We start from the raw sequence: 16,139 nt of genomic DNA on the forward strand, positions 1-16,139 counted from the left end.
AGCAGAACCAGAGATGTGTCCCAAGCAAATTATCAGGCAGTGGTGCATTGAGTGAGATGAAGGGATGAGTGATAGAAAGGTGTCCACTGAATGAATCTATGGAACTGCAGTGAGCGCTCTTGAATCATCAGGGGCTAAGGGGTCGCTTGATGGTTATCACCTCTGAACTTCAGTTTTCTCACGTATACTAATTCAGACCAAAGTGACCTTGCAGAGTTGTTGTCAAATCAAATGCGATAATGGACATGAGAGTAATTTGCAGATTGTTAGACACTGGATCGACATATGGGGACACTCCTATTACCACTCAGTAAAACCAAAAAGCATTATTTTACTAAGTGAAACAAGTAATATTTATTTTATAGGATCTTCCTCTCAAAATGATATGACGTGGTTCATAAGCCAATTTCATTTCAGTCAGTGTTCCAATTACATATACACTTTCTCTTGCTCTTCACAGGCAGAAGCACCAGGGAGTTTTAAAGAACAGTGATCTAGGTATGCCATAAGGATACTATAGCTGACAACATTAGCCCTAGATCAAATCAGCTTGGCTTGCAATGTACACAAATATTTTTTATTCCCAGGATGGTCCTGAACAACCACTTATGATGACTCTGAGTCACCTCCCTCCGTGAGAGTAGAAGAGAGCTCTGGGAATGCAAATTTTCTTCCTTGGATTATTATAATAGAATGCTCATTAATTGCCCCGCCTATTCCCTTTCGAAGCTCCAATGCTTTGCATTGCCAGACCTGTCTAAAACACAGGTCTGATTACATACACCCTTCCCTTGCTCAAGAATATTCAGTGCTTCTCCCTGTCTTACAGGATTAAACACAAATTGCTCAACAGAGTATGTCAGGTCCTCAAAATACAGCCTCTGCTCACCTTTTTAAAGTCTGACCTTCAATGACCTCAGTGTTCATATACCATCTCCTGGTCAAACTGGGCTCTGCCCCAGCAAGACACCCGATTCCCTCCTTCACTTTATGTTTTCACCCTGTTCCCTTTATCTGTAGTATCACTTGTGGTTTTTAACTGTGTCAATTTAGTTCCACTGGAATTATGTTTTCCAGAATCCCCTTCTCTGCATGGTTCTGAGTTCGGGCTGACCACAGGGAAATGTGCATGAGATTTGGAGGGGAGAAGTGAAGTAGTAGCAATTGCTTTGGGAGGGTCTGTCTAGGCACCTGGGTGCTATTGCAGCTCATGCACCTTATTGCTGATCTGATGGCTCACCTCCTAGGTGGGGGGCAGCAGCCAGGACCACGGCTCCTTCAGCTCCTGCTAGATCCCCTCCTTCAACTTCTTCATGCCCAAAGCCAGGTAAGTCTGAAGCTCCATGGCTAAGAGCACCAGCTCCTTCTGCAGGCCACCCATACAGTATGGTTAGATACAGACAGAGATAGTTAAGGGTTGCAGTTTGTCCCCAGGTTGATCTCTTCCATTTCACATCCAGCATTTCTTCCTGACTGCCCACCTAACACAGGCAGGGGCAACAGACTTCTTCACTGGCTCCTTCTCAGGGTCCTTAGTGACTCCCAACTGTCCCCTTTTGGGGTTTTCTTTGCCCACCTTCTCCCACAATTGTAAGACTAATCCCTATGATAAATTCCACATTCTATATCATCCATCCATATCATTTCTGCTTCCCTGGTCGGACCCTAGCTCACACGTCACTCCTCCCCACCAATCTATGTCCAAAACCTGCCTGTACATCATTTCAAGATTCACTTCAAATAACACTTCCTCATAAACCCCTTCCTGAGTGACACAGTTGCCTCTTCCTTTGAAACATCAAAATATTTTACCACATATCTTTTAAAAGTTCTGTTATATACTCTTAGACTAATCCAAATATTATATAAGTTGTATTACAACCTCTGGTGCATCTTATCTTTCACAATGATCTATAAATTCTTATTCTTCTGGAGTTGTGTTAGTGTGATTGCATTTTAATCACCAAATCTCACCAGTGTCTTAACTACAGAAGGATCTCAAAAACTGCTTAGTGTCCAAAAGAGTAAATGAATTATCCATGCAACTACTCCCTTTTTAATAACACAGGTAAGGAAAACCCAATGCTACTGTGTATGGTGTAGCCTCACTTATATGGAGATTATTTCTAGAGCCACTTTACCTTTCCATTCTCTTCCCTTAGAGAAGAGCCTCTCCAATCCAAATCCGACGCTTTTTATTATCTTATACATGGTTCTAATAAAACTCGTTAGCTGGCTCCCTAGTCCACAATAAAGCAGGAACAGCTAATTGTATGGAGAATAGGTAACTGCTAGAGCAAGACATGATGAAAGCAAGAAGTAATAGCAAACAATGAAAGAGAAAGAGGACAGAAAATTTATGAAAATCAGATTACACAAATTTAAAGTATACCAGTTTGGGGCCATTTAGTATATAGGTAAATGATCTCACCTTAATCAATTCTAAAGGAATTACAGCCCACTCCAATAAACTGTCCTGAGTCACCAACATTTAGTAATGCTACATATTTTAGAATAATCTCCTTCTGAAATTATTTTTTAAAACAAAAAATTTAAAAAAAGTTACATATTGAAATTTCCCCATTAAAGAATCTCATAGTAGCTCCCATTATCAGAAAAAAAGAGGATTTTTATTTTTTGTCATGCATTTATTCAACAAATAAGGAGTGAGAGTCAACTATGATTAAGGCACTGTTCTCGTGTGTGTGTGTGTGTGTGTGTGTGTGTGTGTGTGTGTGTGTGTGTACTTTTCCTCCAAGGAAATCATCAAACTTGGGAGAAGTGGGACAATAAAAATTACACCTTTTAAATAGCTCATAAAGCAAAAAATAAATAAATAAATAAATAGAAGTCATTGTAAATCAGCACCACATTGGTTTCTTACAAAAAAGCAAGTAAATGCAGCCAACAAAATAGGACTGAGTTCATTGTTGCCAGCTTCTTCCAGGGCAAAATAAACTGTCAACTAGAATGAAGCTTCTTGCCTTCCCCACACAGGCTTTGCCTCATTTCTCTTCCCAGCAGGGAAGGTCCCTGGAGACTCTACAGGTGTTACAACCCCGTACAGTTTGCTTTGGAAGAAAAATGTGGAGAAAAACACACATAAGAAATACTTGTTTTCATCATCACAGCCCCCAATACACACAAGGAGGCAACTGTGGCACTTTCTAATTTTTTCCCCTGGTTTAATTCACATAGGTTGGAAATAGGATTGAATGAGATAATGAAAATAAAGCACTCAGCACAGCTCCTGGCACACAAGAATCACTGGATCAATATCAGTGATTATGATTAGAAGGGGTCCTAAACGTCCGGCAAGCTGTGTAAATTAGCCTCATTAAGTGTTATCTGGGACAAAATTTGAGTCTTGGGCTGTTTTTCCTTTGTCACCCAGAATGCTCTGGGGCCACCACTAGAATATAAAATAATTTTTCAGCAAGCCAGCTTTGGCTGGGGAGAAGGATGGGCAGCGCTGCCTGCAGGGATGTTTGGAGTAGAGAAACAGGGTGGTCCTACAGCACCTTTGCCCCCATGTAGTTCCCCAGGACTGGCCCTTCTACCTACAGGAGTGCCATGCTGAGGGCAAGGTACCAGAATGGATCCTGGAACAAAATTAACATCACTGATTATATGATCGGATTTTTGGCTTTGATTTTTAAAGGAAGTGAATAAAACTAGCACAACTGAAAAACTAAGGAGTATGTAAGTGTAAGCATGTTTGGAGAGGTTGTTTTAGTTCAAAACATAAAAATAAAAATAGCTTAAGTGGACTGAGCACTAATTAAATTGCAGGCACTCTGCTAAGTACTTTATAAACATATTTAATCCTAAAACAGTTCTATATCCTTATGCCAATAACACAAACGAGGATACAGGTTTAGAGATGTGAAGTAATTTTACCATATCCCAGGGGTAGTAAGTAGCATTACCCTGCCCAGGTTATCTCAGTCTAAAACCCACACGTTTACTAGTATATGCTAATGAAATAATGCAACTTAAAAGATCACGCATTCATTCACTGATTCAATACATTTATTGAACTATTCCTTCACAGGAAGCACCGTGAAGTGGGACTAGTCGAGATAAATAAAATATTCAGGGTCACTTCTTACAATCACAGGGCAGTATGGTATAGTGGTTAAGCTTGCCCAAGTTCAAATACTGACTCTACTGTCAACTAAGTCTGTGAGCTTGGCCTCAGTTTTCTCTTCTGTAAAATGGTGATTATAATAGTACCTGCCTCTCTTAAACTTATTCTGAGATTTTGATAAGCTAATATTTGTAAAGCTTGTATTATTACGAGGCATGTATGAGCCTGCATATGCACGTGTCAGTAAAGACTTCATGGAGGAGTTCTACCTCTTGAGAGAAGAGTTAGGTGCCTTTTAGACTTTTAGAGCCAGAAAGAAGAAATTGATCTTATATGGAATTAAATTTGCCTTTCACACACTCACTCTTCAGGACAGCAGATTTCAGAAACTGGTACCTAAAATCTCATAAAGAAAGAGCTCTAGGTCCAGTGTGTTGGGGGACTGACTACATAAAACACCTACACAAGAACTGTAAAATTTCCAGCTGAATTGAATTGAGCAACTGCACTTACATATCCATCTATTACTTAGTGCATTTGGAAAAAATAATGATACCGTTTGAGAAAAAGGAAAGGAATCTGATTTTGCCTATTTAGCCTGCTTTTTTCTGCTGTTGTTCTGTTGGGCATTCTAATGGGAAAGAAAGGCCATGAATGACAGATCAATGAGACTGAATTGTCTTCTCATTTGTCCTTAGGAACCTACATGAGGTCAGCAGAGTTTACCTCTTCATCTTAGAAATGAATTCTTCCATTTTCCTTCACTCTCTGTTTGAGGTTCCAAATATGTCAAACCTGGTCATCATTCTACTTTAGTCCTTTCAGTGACTTCCTGCTGCATTTTGCATAAAATCCAAACTCCTTACCTTGGCTTGTAAGGCCAGTCTGATCTAGCCCCTGCTTATCTTCGAACCTTAGTTCCAGCCCTTCTCTCCCTCTTACCAGGCCCTGCCACCTCAACCATGAACAGATCGACCCTGGCTCCTTCTCAGGCTTTTTTGTCTTAGCTCAAACGTCACCTTCTCAGAGATGTCATCCCTGACTACCCTATTTAAAACTGCCTCTCCTCCACAGCCCTCCAACATCGTTGTTGTTGTCACTGTTTTAATCTCAGCCCCTTATTTCTTACCCTGAACTCACTTGTATGTCTTCTGTTTATTTGTTTGTTGTCCGTTCACATATATATATATATATATATATTTTTTTTTTTTTTTTTTTTTTGTATCTCTCCCAAACTATTCTTAGTAATGCTAACAGCAAGGAATTACCTTAACACCTCTGCCTCCCAAGGCAATTTGGGATAACTTCTAAATGTATGTATATACACACATACATATGCATACACATAAATTTATACTTCAATATTCTAAATATATGGTCAATATTCTAAATATATATGCCCACATATATATGTATATGTGTATGTGTATAAGTGTGTATATATATATGTGTATATATATAACAAATTTTTTATTTCAGTATTATATATCTATATAATTCATTTCCTTATCTATTTCTTTCTACTCGTTGAGGATAAATAATACTAACAACTATACTTTTATTTATTCATCATTTACTCATGATGCTATTTGCATCATTTAGGCAGATACTATTTGCTAAGATACTATTTTAGGCACCCAGGATACAGCAGTGAGGAAAACAAGGGTCCCTGCCCTTGTGGATTTTACAATCTAGTGGGGCTAAACTAAACACTAAACAGTTGACAGGCTACACAAATCAATTAAATAGTATGTGGAAGCTGATAAGGTGACAACCGCAATGGACAAGAGAAAAAGCTGAGCAGGGTAAGTGAGGTCAGGAATGGCAGGAGTGGAGATGGGAATAGATATAGATACAGAGGTCTATCTAACCAGGAGATAGCTAGGGCAGGCTTATCACCATTTTACAGAAAAGGAAACTAAGTCTGGACAGGCTAAGCAAGCAGTATCTAGGGTTCAAACCCAACTCTGACTTCAAAGCCAGCCAACTTTTCACCATCCACTTTATCCATTCAACCCCCAAACCCTGCTACTGTCTCACACTGTAATTGGCAAACCGAAGTCTAATCTTCCAGAAAAGAGCTATTTGGTGTGTATTATCGTTCTCAAGTGTCCATCATTTCTTTAAGTGGAAAAAAAACCCTATATCTGTTTCAATGAGAGTCTAGCTTCTTCCATGGGCACTAAATTAGCTCAAAAGAAGAAAGCAGAAAATATGCGCTCATAATGCTACAGTCCAAATTAAAGCTAAATATTTTATCCCTTTACTTCTTTGTAGAAGATTATGATAATTAATGGTGCTAGAGAGCTTGCTTTATATTTAAAAAAAAAAACAACTCTCTTTTTATTTCCCAAACAAAAAATGTCACTGTGCTTAACCCAGGTGTCTGTTTACTCTTCCCACCCCCAAACCTGGATCCAGAGGGAGAAAACAGTTTGCAGGTTGTGGGAATGTAGCAGAATCACATCCTTAAGGACACAGAAAGTGTCTTTATGGATGTGACTCCTAACGCAGCGCTCACTTGTGATTCTCACTGAGGCCAAGGAGGCCGCCAGGTATCTGGATTTTATGATGTTCCACATGCCTGACATGTGAATGCCTCTGTGGAACTAAGAGTATGGATCTACTCTTAGCTTTTCACAGTGTCTCCTAAGTCATCACCTTCCAGGCACAGATTCAGAGAACAACGTGCCTCAGAGAGGACCTTGTCCAAATTCCTCACTCTGCAGGTTAGAAAAAGGACTCTTAGAGAAGGAAAAGCCACTAACCAGTACCAGGGCTGTTGCACTGAATGATTGAGGGGAAAAAAGCATAACCTTGGAGTTAGAAATCTAGGGTGCAAGTCCCAACTCCACTATTCGCTGGCTGTGTGGCCTTAGAAAATATTTAGCCTTTCAGACTCGGGATGTAAAATGGTGTTGAGAACAACTACTTTGATTACCTCAGATTATTGTAAGAAAAAAATACTTGGGTGCATGTGCGTATATAATAACAAGCACTTTGAGGGCTTAAAATTCTATAAAAAAACAAAAACTGTTCATTTGAATCTAGGTCTTCTACTTTCTAATCCCATATTGATTTGGGCATGCAATTGAATATCTCTGTAGTTGTTAATCATAACGAAGGTTAAAATCCCCATGTGCCAGGCTCTTAACAAATGTTTTGGCACCTGACTGACACCTACCAAAAGCTGGATGAAATGGGTTTTATTATCCCCTTTTTACAGGTGCTGAGAATAAAGTAGGGATAGATGGAATAACTTGTCTAAGGTCAAATCCAGGGAAGGTGGTCTGATGCTAAAGCCCATGATGTTACACAACCACAATTTTAGGTCACCATAGCATCTAACCATACCTGGCGTAAGGAACTATGCTATCGATGAAAAGAACATTTTCAGAAATGACCGGTTCTCTTTTCTGTTGCCTTTAGCACTGATTGGGAAAAGAGGAAGCCAGTGTAATCATAGGGACTTATGTATCAGACAGGAAGAAACTACAGGCATCTCCTACATATAAACTAGACATAAAAGGTCACCTGTCCTCATGTCCAATTATATCAAATAATAGCTGGACTGGTATGAATTCTTCACTGCTTTTAGAAAGTGAGATCGAAGCTCACAGCAGCTGCCCACTTCCCTGGAAACTTCCTACTTTCTCTCAGGTAATTTATTTAGGACACTTGACACTGGCCTTGCTGTCAGTATATGCAAGCATGAACTTCAGTGTCATCCTTCATTGTGTTTGCTGCAAAATGTCCTGTATTATTGGGATAAAAATGTCTTTTTCCATGATTGAGCCAGTGATTGTTCAATCTTATTAGAGTCTGTGACTCCTTATCATTTGTCTGATTTTGTGACCACAAAATTAAAAAAAAATAAAATAAAGTTACCTTATTAGTCTGTAGAGATGGCCTTTGAAATAATCAATGATATGATAAAGTATGAGAAAACTGGAAAGCCAATGCTGGGCGTACCTGACACAGCATGAATCCATCATCTATTTAACTCAACCTTTTGAGTACAGGGCACTGTGCTAGGCATGGGGCAGGATAAACCATGCCCTCAGCTGCTTGGGTGCTAATCAGGGACTTGGACAAGAATACAAAGGGACAAATTACTGGCCCACAGTTAAAAAAGAAATTTAAAAAAAAATTTTAAATTATAATAGAGAGAGAAAGAATAGGTTACAAGCATTTAAAGGGGTCTCCAAAACTGGGAAGAATCAAGAAGGGATTTGAGTAATAGGTTTGGGAGGTGGTAGTAGTAGTAGGTGGTGTGAGGACACAGGGAGGGGACATCTATGGATCTAGTTATATGACTCCTCAGGTCTTACACTGTGGTGTCTAGTAAACATGGGATAGTAGACCGAAGAGCTTTGTGCTCAGGCACACACATTCTAATTGTCACTAACTGGATAACTGTGGGCAATTCTCTAAGTCTCTCAGAGCCTCAGTTCTTTCCTCTGTAAAAGGTAGACAATAATATGGACCTGAGAGTTATTTTTATGCTTAAATGAAATGACAGAAGTACATGCACCAATGAATGCTGATTTCCCTTGCCCTCCTCTGTCTAACCAGAAAATAGATTTCTTGGCATAATACAATCAGGGTATTTTCTCTTTATTCCCCTTTCAATCTTTAGCCTTGACTTTTACAAAGAGATGTGGCAATAGAATTTCAGAGTTGAAAGGAATCTTAAAAAAAAAAAATAACAATGTATTGTAGCAGAAGAGCCTTAGAGATGAACTAGACCAGCTCTCTCATACTTTAGGCCCAAAGGTAAAGCGACTTCCCAGGCACAGGCAAGATAATACCAGGATCAGAAAGACATGATGGGGATGGGGTGGGTCATGGGTCCTAATTCAGGTCCTCAGTTCTAGTCCAGAGGCTGCACAATTTCAGGTCTTTCCTAGCTCTGAAATGAAATGCAGAGATGAGTCTCAGCATCGGTGCTTGCTTTGTGCTACACGATAAGGTCCTGCTATTTAACCTCTCTGAGCCTCAGTTGCCTCAAAAAATACAGGATTACTGCAAGGACTGAATGAGATGATAGACGTAAAACACTCAGTACAAGCCATGATGGAGTTCACTAAAGGGCGGCTATTAAATTTTGATTTTCACAACTGAACAGACTAATAAACTGCAAGAACTGATGGCAGAAGAAAGAATTCATATTCATTAAACGCCTCCTATGAAAAAGGCACTGAGAAAGAGACTCAAGCTTCTAGGTAGGCATCAGTGTTCCTGTTTCCCAGCTGAGGAGACCGAGGCACGTCTCAACATAGTAACTTGCCTGAGGTACCCTCCAGACGCTAAGATTCCACACTGCCACAGCTGCTAGAGCTAGGCAGAACATGGTCAGGCTAGAAGGAGGTCTCCTAACAACCTCGTCAGTGTAAACCATGCGTTCTCACTTTCAAAAAGGAGAAGAAAAAAAAAAAAAAAAGAGAGCAAATCAGTAGCTAACCTGATTTAATCCCCCAAAATATCAGATACCAAATGTTCTGTAACCTTCCTGTTCTTTGGGGTTTTTATGTCTCCCACAGAACAATTTCCAAAATGAGCAAAGAGCACAGTAGGTGGCTCTCTTTAATATTTCACGGGCAAGACAATAGTGACTCAACAGATCCTACATCTGTGTCACCAGCAAAAGCCTGACAAAGTTGAGCAACAGATGAAACTGTGTGTGTATTGGAGATAACCTTTATTTTTTTCTTCTGCTTCTTCCTCTGATTTTCTCCAGCTACATTCTGCTTTTCTAACTGTGCCAGGTTAAGATGCCGCTGACTGCTTACCTTTTGGCAAAAGCAAACATATGCTTCCAAAGGCCAAACACAAGGAGCACAGCGTTTCTCCCCAAACTGCCTTTACAAGTCTGTCTGCTTGCTGCAAAGCAAAGAAACCTAAAGGCCTGTGGGAAGTCTCAACAGATAAATGGCCCCATTGCCTGGGCCGGAAACAGATCTGTTCATTTTCCTACATAAGCCTGCAGCCGTCAGTTTCCACAGGGAGGATTGAAACTCCAGACCAATGATCAGCATCACCAGCCAGCAGTGGTCTTTCCTGCGAATGCCGCCTCTGTACGCTGTTCACTGTATTCCATCCCTTCCGACTTCAGAATTGGCAAAAGAAAGAGAAAAATGGTATGGTCACTCATGGTATTTGTTCCTCCATCTTCTTAACAGCCTGCGTATTAGCACGAGGATGGCAGAAAGAGAAAACTACTCAGAACAGGAAGAAAAACATGACATAATTCTAAGCTTTATGTCTTCATAGTACCCTTACTCCTAGGAATTGAAGGTACATTACTTCAAACACATGTGAGTAGGCAGGCTGCCTTAGAGATCATCACCCTGAAACTTCCTCTCCTGAGAGCTGGCCCCACTAAACTCTACAGATCATAGTTCTCTTAGCAAGGAAATATCCTCTTTGGGACAAAAAGGATACCCTGAAATCACCAAACAAATAAGGTCAACCGAACAACGGAAGTAAATTGTTAAAGATCTCACTGGAGAGACGACAGGGTGTGATGGAAAAGCCCTTACCTAGAACTCAAAAGCTGTGATCTGTATTCCCAAGGCTGAAACTTATGAACCATGTGACCCTTGGCAACCTCTCATTTCTCTGACTCTTATTCAATTTTCTTCTCAATAAACTGAGATCAACTAAGAAGAAATATTTAATGAGCACCTACTCACTAAATGTACTTTACATTATTCTACTTAATTTAATTCTCACGTGCATCCTTGGAGTAAGCATTTTTTTTTCACTTTAGAATTGGATAAAACAGAAACTCTAAATGGTGAAATAAATTGCTTAGTATTACCCAGCTACATAGGAATTAGAGCTGAAATCTGAATTTGACGATAAACCCAGCTTTTTTCATACTTTATCATATCATTATATTATCCTTCCACTATTAATATGTCTGCCATGTCCTTCTCTCAAGGCTATTGCAAGTAACAAAGAAGATAATATATATGGAATACACTGTGGAAATTTTAAAGTTTTATATTTATGTATTTGGTAACAAATAATCTCTATAAGGAGAAAGGGTATAACTGAGTATCCTTTCTTTAAAAAACCAGAACTAAAAGGAATTAGCTTTCAATCTCCCATCCCCTTGTTCTGACCTTATTTTGAGCATTCTCCTTTTCCCTACAAGTCCCTAGTCTCTCAGACACGCGTTCAGATGTATCCTGGCCAGCTCATCACAATGCACGCACACGGAACAGGCTGACGGAAGCAAGCGATCCCATCCTCTGCAAATGTCTGGTGCGGGAGCTACCTAAGAGGGTACCACCGAACTCTTTCCTTTCCTCAAGGTGTATCACACCCCTGCTCTGCATACAGCAATAACACAGGCATATGTGATGGACTGTGGAGCAGGCAGCCAACTATAAATACTGGATGCTCAGTTCAGGGACTTATGGCATAGCCAGGAGATGATAGTAAAAAACGGTATGAAGTCAATCAGAATAAAAGCAATTGTTATGAGCCAGGTGGCAGGTATGTAAAGGACACTATTTCATTTTAAAATACCAATAATGCCAATAATAAAGGAAGCCTAGTGAGGGCACATGTGGATGTTTGTGTTTATATGAGGTAAGTTTGTGTCCAAAAGGGACTAAATTTAGCAGCATCACTGTTTAATCCAAAAGAAATACACGGGAATCTTGTTGTTTTCCTATATTAGCTGAGGAATATAAAGCTGCATGTCTGACCTGACACAGGGGGAATAAAAGGCTTAGAACAGTCTGTAACATAGACGGAACTTGCAACTTCTCCTCTTGTCTTTCTACCTCTCATCAAATTCAAGACCCTCTTTGCCAGTAAAGGATGCCTCAGATCAAAGTTTCACAGACCTGAGGCTTGGCCTAAAAACGAGCAGGGCATTGGCATCACTGGGAAACATTTTATACACCAAGTCAAGCATCTACGATCAAAGTCACATGTAGAGGGCATTCAGAAAACACTATAAAAAGAGCTGTTCAAACTCCAAAGAACAAAAAACCACAACATCTAGATTAAAAAAAAAAAAAGTCACTCTACCTGAAAATTCAGCTTCCTAAAAACCCATTGTCTCCAAGGTTACTATGCAGTAATATTTTTAATTGTTGCCATCAATGTCAAACTGAACAGGTGCCAAGCCAGGCACTGTGCTAAGCATGTTATTTGAATTATCGCATTTTATCCTCCCAAGTGCCCTAAGGGCTCCTTGTGACCGTGAAAATCTCCATTTTATGGCTGGAAAAAAAACAAAAAACAAAACAAAACTGAGTATCAGAAAGATTGGATAACTTGCCCAAGTTCACACGGCTAATAGGTGGCAGAGCTGGAGTGAAGGCCAGGTAAATCCTCCTCCTCAGCTGGTAGCTAACCTAGCGGCGTTTCACAATTTCACCACCAGCGGGTGGAGGCAAGACAGACTGGGAACTGGCTCTTAAAGGAAACGAAAGAAAAAAAAAAAGAAAAAAGAAAAAAAAAAAAGGAAACGGCAGAAGTTTGCTTTTGTGTTTGTGATTTTTCTCTTTAACTCAGCTTCCTTGTTCCCTCCCAGGACTTAGAAGTGAGAGGGGCTATGGCTCCGTGAGGTCAGCTATCCCTGCAAGAGAAGCATCCTATTTCCCACAGGACGACCGGCCCCGCTTCCCCTGGGGCTGGAGAGAACACTGTGCCAAACGAGGTGACGGGCGCCCGGACGCCCCTCACCTCTCCACGGACTCTACCAGGAGTCTGACGGACACCCTCGGCGGGGCATCTTTCTGAGAAAACAGGTCAGGGGAAGAGAAAGAGAGGCTGCAAGCAGCCTTTACCCAGGCTGTCACAGGTCCAAGCTGGAGACGACGTGACACCCAGTGGCAACGCTGGGACACACTGCCCCCTTCTATCCTCACCGTTCACAGCAGCACTCCAGAGAAACCAAGGCCGGCGGTGTGCCGGGGTATTATCCCTTCAAGAGCTGGGAGAGCGCTGCAGTGACGCGCAGCCCTCACACAACTGCGTTACTTAAATGCCTACAAAGCAAAGACGGGACTCTGGACGGTGGGTTCGAGTCCTGCCCACGGCACTAACTTAGCTGTGTGATCTATCCCAGCCGCTGCCTCGCTCTGTGCCTCAGTTTGCCCTTCTGTAAAATAGGGTTGAAGGAGACGATGTGTAAGAATCCTTCCACCTTGAGATTCTGTAGATCGGTGATCCCCCGAGCCCTCATCGCCGCGCGAGACTCACCTTTCTTGGGAGGCAGAGCGGGCGCAGCGAAGGCGGCGGGGATGGGTGCAGGATCGCCCAGCACCGCGTCTTTCGGTGCGCTTGGCCAAAGCAGAGTCCCGGGGACCCGGATCCGGCCAGTCTTCCCGCAACGAGCCTCTTACTTTCCGCCGCACTTTCTTTTTTCCCCCTTTGGGGCTCCTCCCCTGCCACTGCGCGATTGGCCGGCGCTGCGCGGCTCCCGCTCCACCCGCCGCCTCGCCAGCCACCAGCGCTCAGGGTTTCCCAGAGCGGAGGCCGCGGGGCGGCACCGAGGGCGGCCCCGCCCGCGGCGAGGAGGAGCGGCGCCGGGCCCGTGGCCGGCAAGAGGCTGCGCTAGGCCTTTCGGCGCCCGGCCACCGCCTGTGCAGGCTGGAGCGCGCAGAAAGGGACAGCGTGGGTCCTGCAGCTTGGCACGATGCCAGGCGCAATGGGGAGATGCGCCCCCGGCTATTCACATAGACGCACACTTGCGCTCATTGCAAGATCCTGGTCTCACAGTCGAGATCGCCTTTTCTTTCCGGCTCTGTGTATTTAGCTCTCGTGCTGCGCCAAGGCCATAAATCAATTCAGGCCGCAGGATTTGAGCCCCCATCGTGTGCCAAGCCCAGAGCGCGACGCGAAGAAACAGACTCAATCTCGGTGGTCTGGCGCTCCGCTCCGCTACAAAAGTGACAGTCATGGGAACAAACTACTGCTCAGGACAGCAAAACGGAACCTGTATTTTCCACTGGTGTGTACCCAATGTGCCTAGGAAGGTGCCTGGCACAAAGTAGGCACTCAGTACATGTGCACTGAATGAGTGAATGAATGAAATAATCATTATAGAAGCAAACAATCTCAAAAGAATTACTCCCTTTCATTCCCTCCCGTTTCTCCAGATTTCTGAGAGAGCCCTCAGCCACCCTCTCCCACTCTAGATGGTAGTCTGTATAGTCATCCTGAGAAGCTTTACAATGACTGTCAACTCCTTTGCTCAAGAACTTTCTCTTGTTCTCTATTGCCAGTGCATCACGATTTCTTCCTGACTGGCAAGGCCCTTCATCACTTTTCCCCATTTCTGGGACTCCCTAACGAAAGCTATCTACCAAGTTGACTTGTCTCTTCACACATGCTTTACTCCGCCACCTGCATGACTTTTCTTCTGCTCTTAGAGTTAACTGATTGAATCGTATTTATTTATTTACCCAAGAAATTGAGATCCAAAGAAAGCAATTAAAGAGAAGGGGAAAAAAGACAGGAAAGAAGAAAAGGTCCTCATGAACTAGTAGGTGGAACTAGGAGGTGCCAGTCTCTAGGTACCAGCTAAAGATGGACAACAGGGCAAAACTCACACACTGCCCCTGCCCTCAAAGGGTTTAACTCCCCAAGGGAAAATCATAGTATAATTGAAGCTGTAGCAATGTTCATGTTGTTTCATTTATTGATATCGCTTATGGAAATTAATCCTGAGAAATTATTTGTCTCTGGATATCTGACACACAATACATGCTCACATTGTTATTAAGCCAAAAAGGAAACAATATAAAATTTTAGAAGTTTATTGTATGAAGCAGAAGTAAAACTGCTCTTTAATGTATTATTCACCCAGTAAATATATTTCAGGGCATCCAATTTTTTTTCTTATATAATACACTCATTGAACACTTTTATAACATGTGCTTACAAAGTAGCAGGCACTTTGCATGTATCAGCTAATTCTCACAATAATTTATAAGGTACTATTATTATCTCCAATTTATAGATGAGGTATAGAGAAGTTGTATCTTGTCCAAGGCCACAAGCCTACAAGAAGAGAATGCAAAATGAGAACTGAGGCAGTCTCCTTGCTCTTAACTACCCCACTAGACAGTCTCATGTACTTTCTAGAAGTCCTTACTCTGTGCCAGGCACACGTTGGTGATTCAGAATTGAACAGGATATAGTCTTTCACTTTGAGGAGCTACTCTTAGTTTAATGAGGATGACGTCATATAGACAAGTCATCACAGTATTAAATATTGTAATTTTAAGACAACATAAGTGGCTGGGAATGAAAATGTTAGATAACCAATGCTGTATATTCACACAATAAAGTATTGCTGTCATAATTAACAGATTATGAAACTGTGTCTACAAAGGAAAAGGTTTACAATATAGTTAGTCAGGTTGTATAAAAGGTATGAAAACATGGACAGTAATTGAAAGAAATGTGGAAAATGTTAATGTGTCAGAATTATGGGAGTATTTTTCTTTTTTAAATTTGCTTAATGGCAAAATTTTATTGTAACAATTAAAAAATGTTTGAAAACTCACATACTAGGCATTCAATGAACAATTGTGGCCTAAGTGAATGAATGAATGAGGCTGCAAACTCATTGGTGTCAGTGCCTAACAGTGTTGGGTGCGTAAGAAATGCTCAGAAAAATATTTTGAAATTGACTGAATATTTGGAAGAGCATCATTACTCTCTTCTTCCCTCTGTTACTAACCTCTACTTCTTTTTTCAAGTTATCTTTAATCATTTTGCGGTAGTTGTAAGGGGGCCTCAGAATTCTGCTTTTCCCTTGAACCCAGTCCAGTCAGACTTTTGTCCCTAATACTCCATAGTTAAGGTATCTAATGACTTTCACTTTGCCAAATTCAGTGGTCAATTTGTGGTCTTCATCTTACTTGACCTTTTTAGCAGCATCAGACACAGTTGTTCAGTTTCTCCTTCAAACTCCTTTTTATTTGACTCCTTGTTTTCCATCAATTTCTTCTGCTGCTCCTTTCCAGACTCTTTCATTGGATCCGTTACCTCTTGGTGACCTCTGAGAGTTAGA

General features: G+C 41.5%; 1 protein-coding gene across 6 annotated transcripts in view; it reads right to left on the minus strand.

The window, feature by feature from the left end:
• The window catches only part of IL1RAP (interleukin 1 receptor accessory protein), a 130,464-nt gene extending 116,884 nt beyond the window's left edge, over positions 1-13,580 (minus strand). For 2 of the 6 annotated variants that reach the window (XM_082393236.1, XM_082393233.1), the window contains exons 1-2: positions 13,319-13,580; positions 12,393-12,529 (exon numbers count right to left, since the gene is read on the minus strand). The gene's annotated coding sequence lies outside the window, so the exon portion shown is untranslated. The remainder of the gene's footprint in view (positions 1-12,392; positions 12,530-13,318) is intronic. The other 4 variants (XM_082393234.1, XM_082393232.1, XM_082393237.1 and 1 more) reach the window with 3 other exon arrangements.
• Between the last annotated feature and the right edge of the window lie 2,559 nt (positions 13,581-16,139).

The sequence above is a fragment of the Balaenoptera borealis genome, assembly GCF_965194805.1.
Source record: "Balaenoptera borealis genome assembly, chromosome: 5".
In the NCBI taxonomy this organism is placed as follows: Eukaryota; Metazoa; Chordata; class Mammalia; order Artiodactyla; family Balaenopteridae; genus Balaenoptera; species Balaenoptera borealis.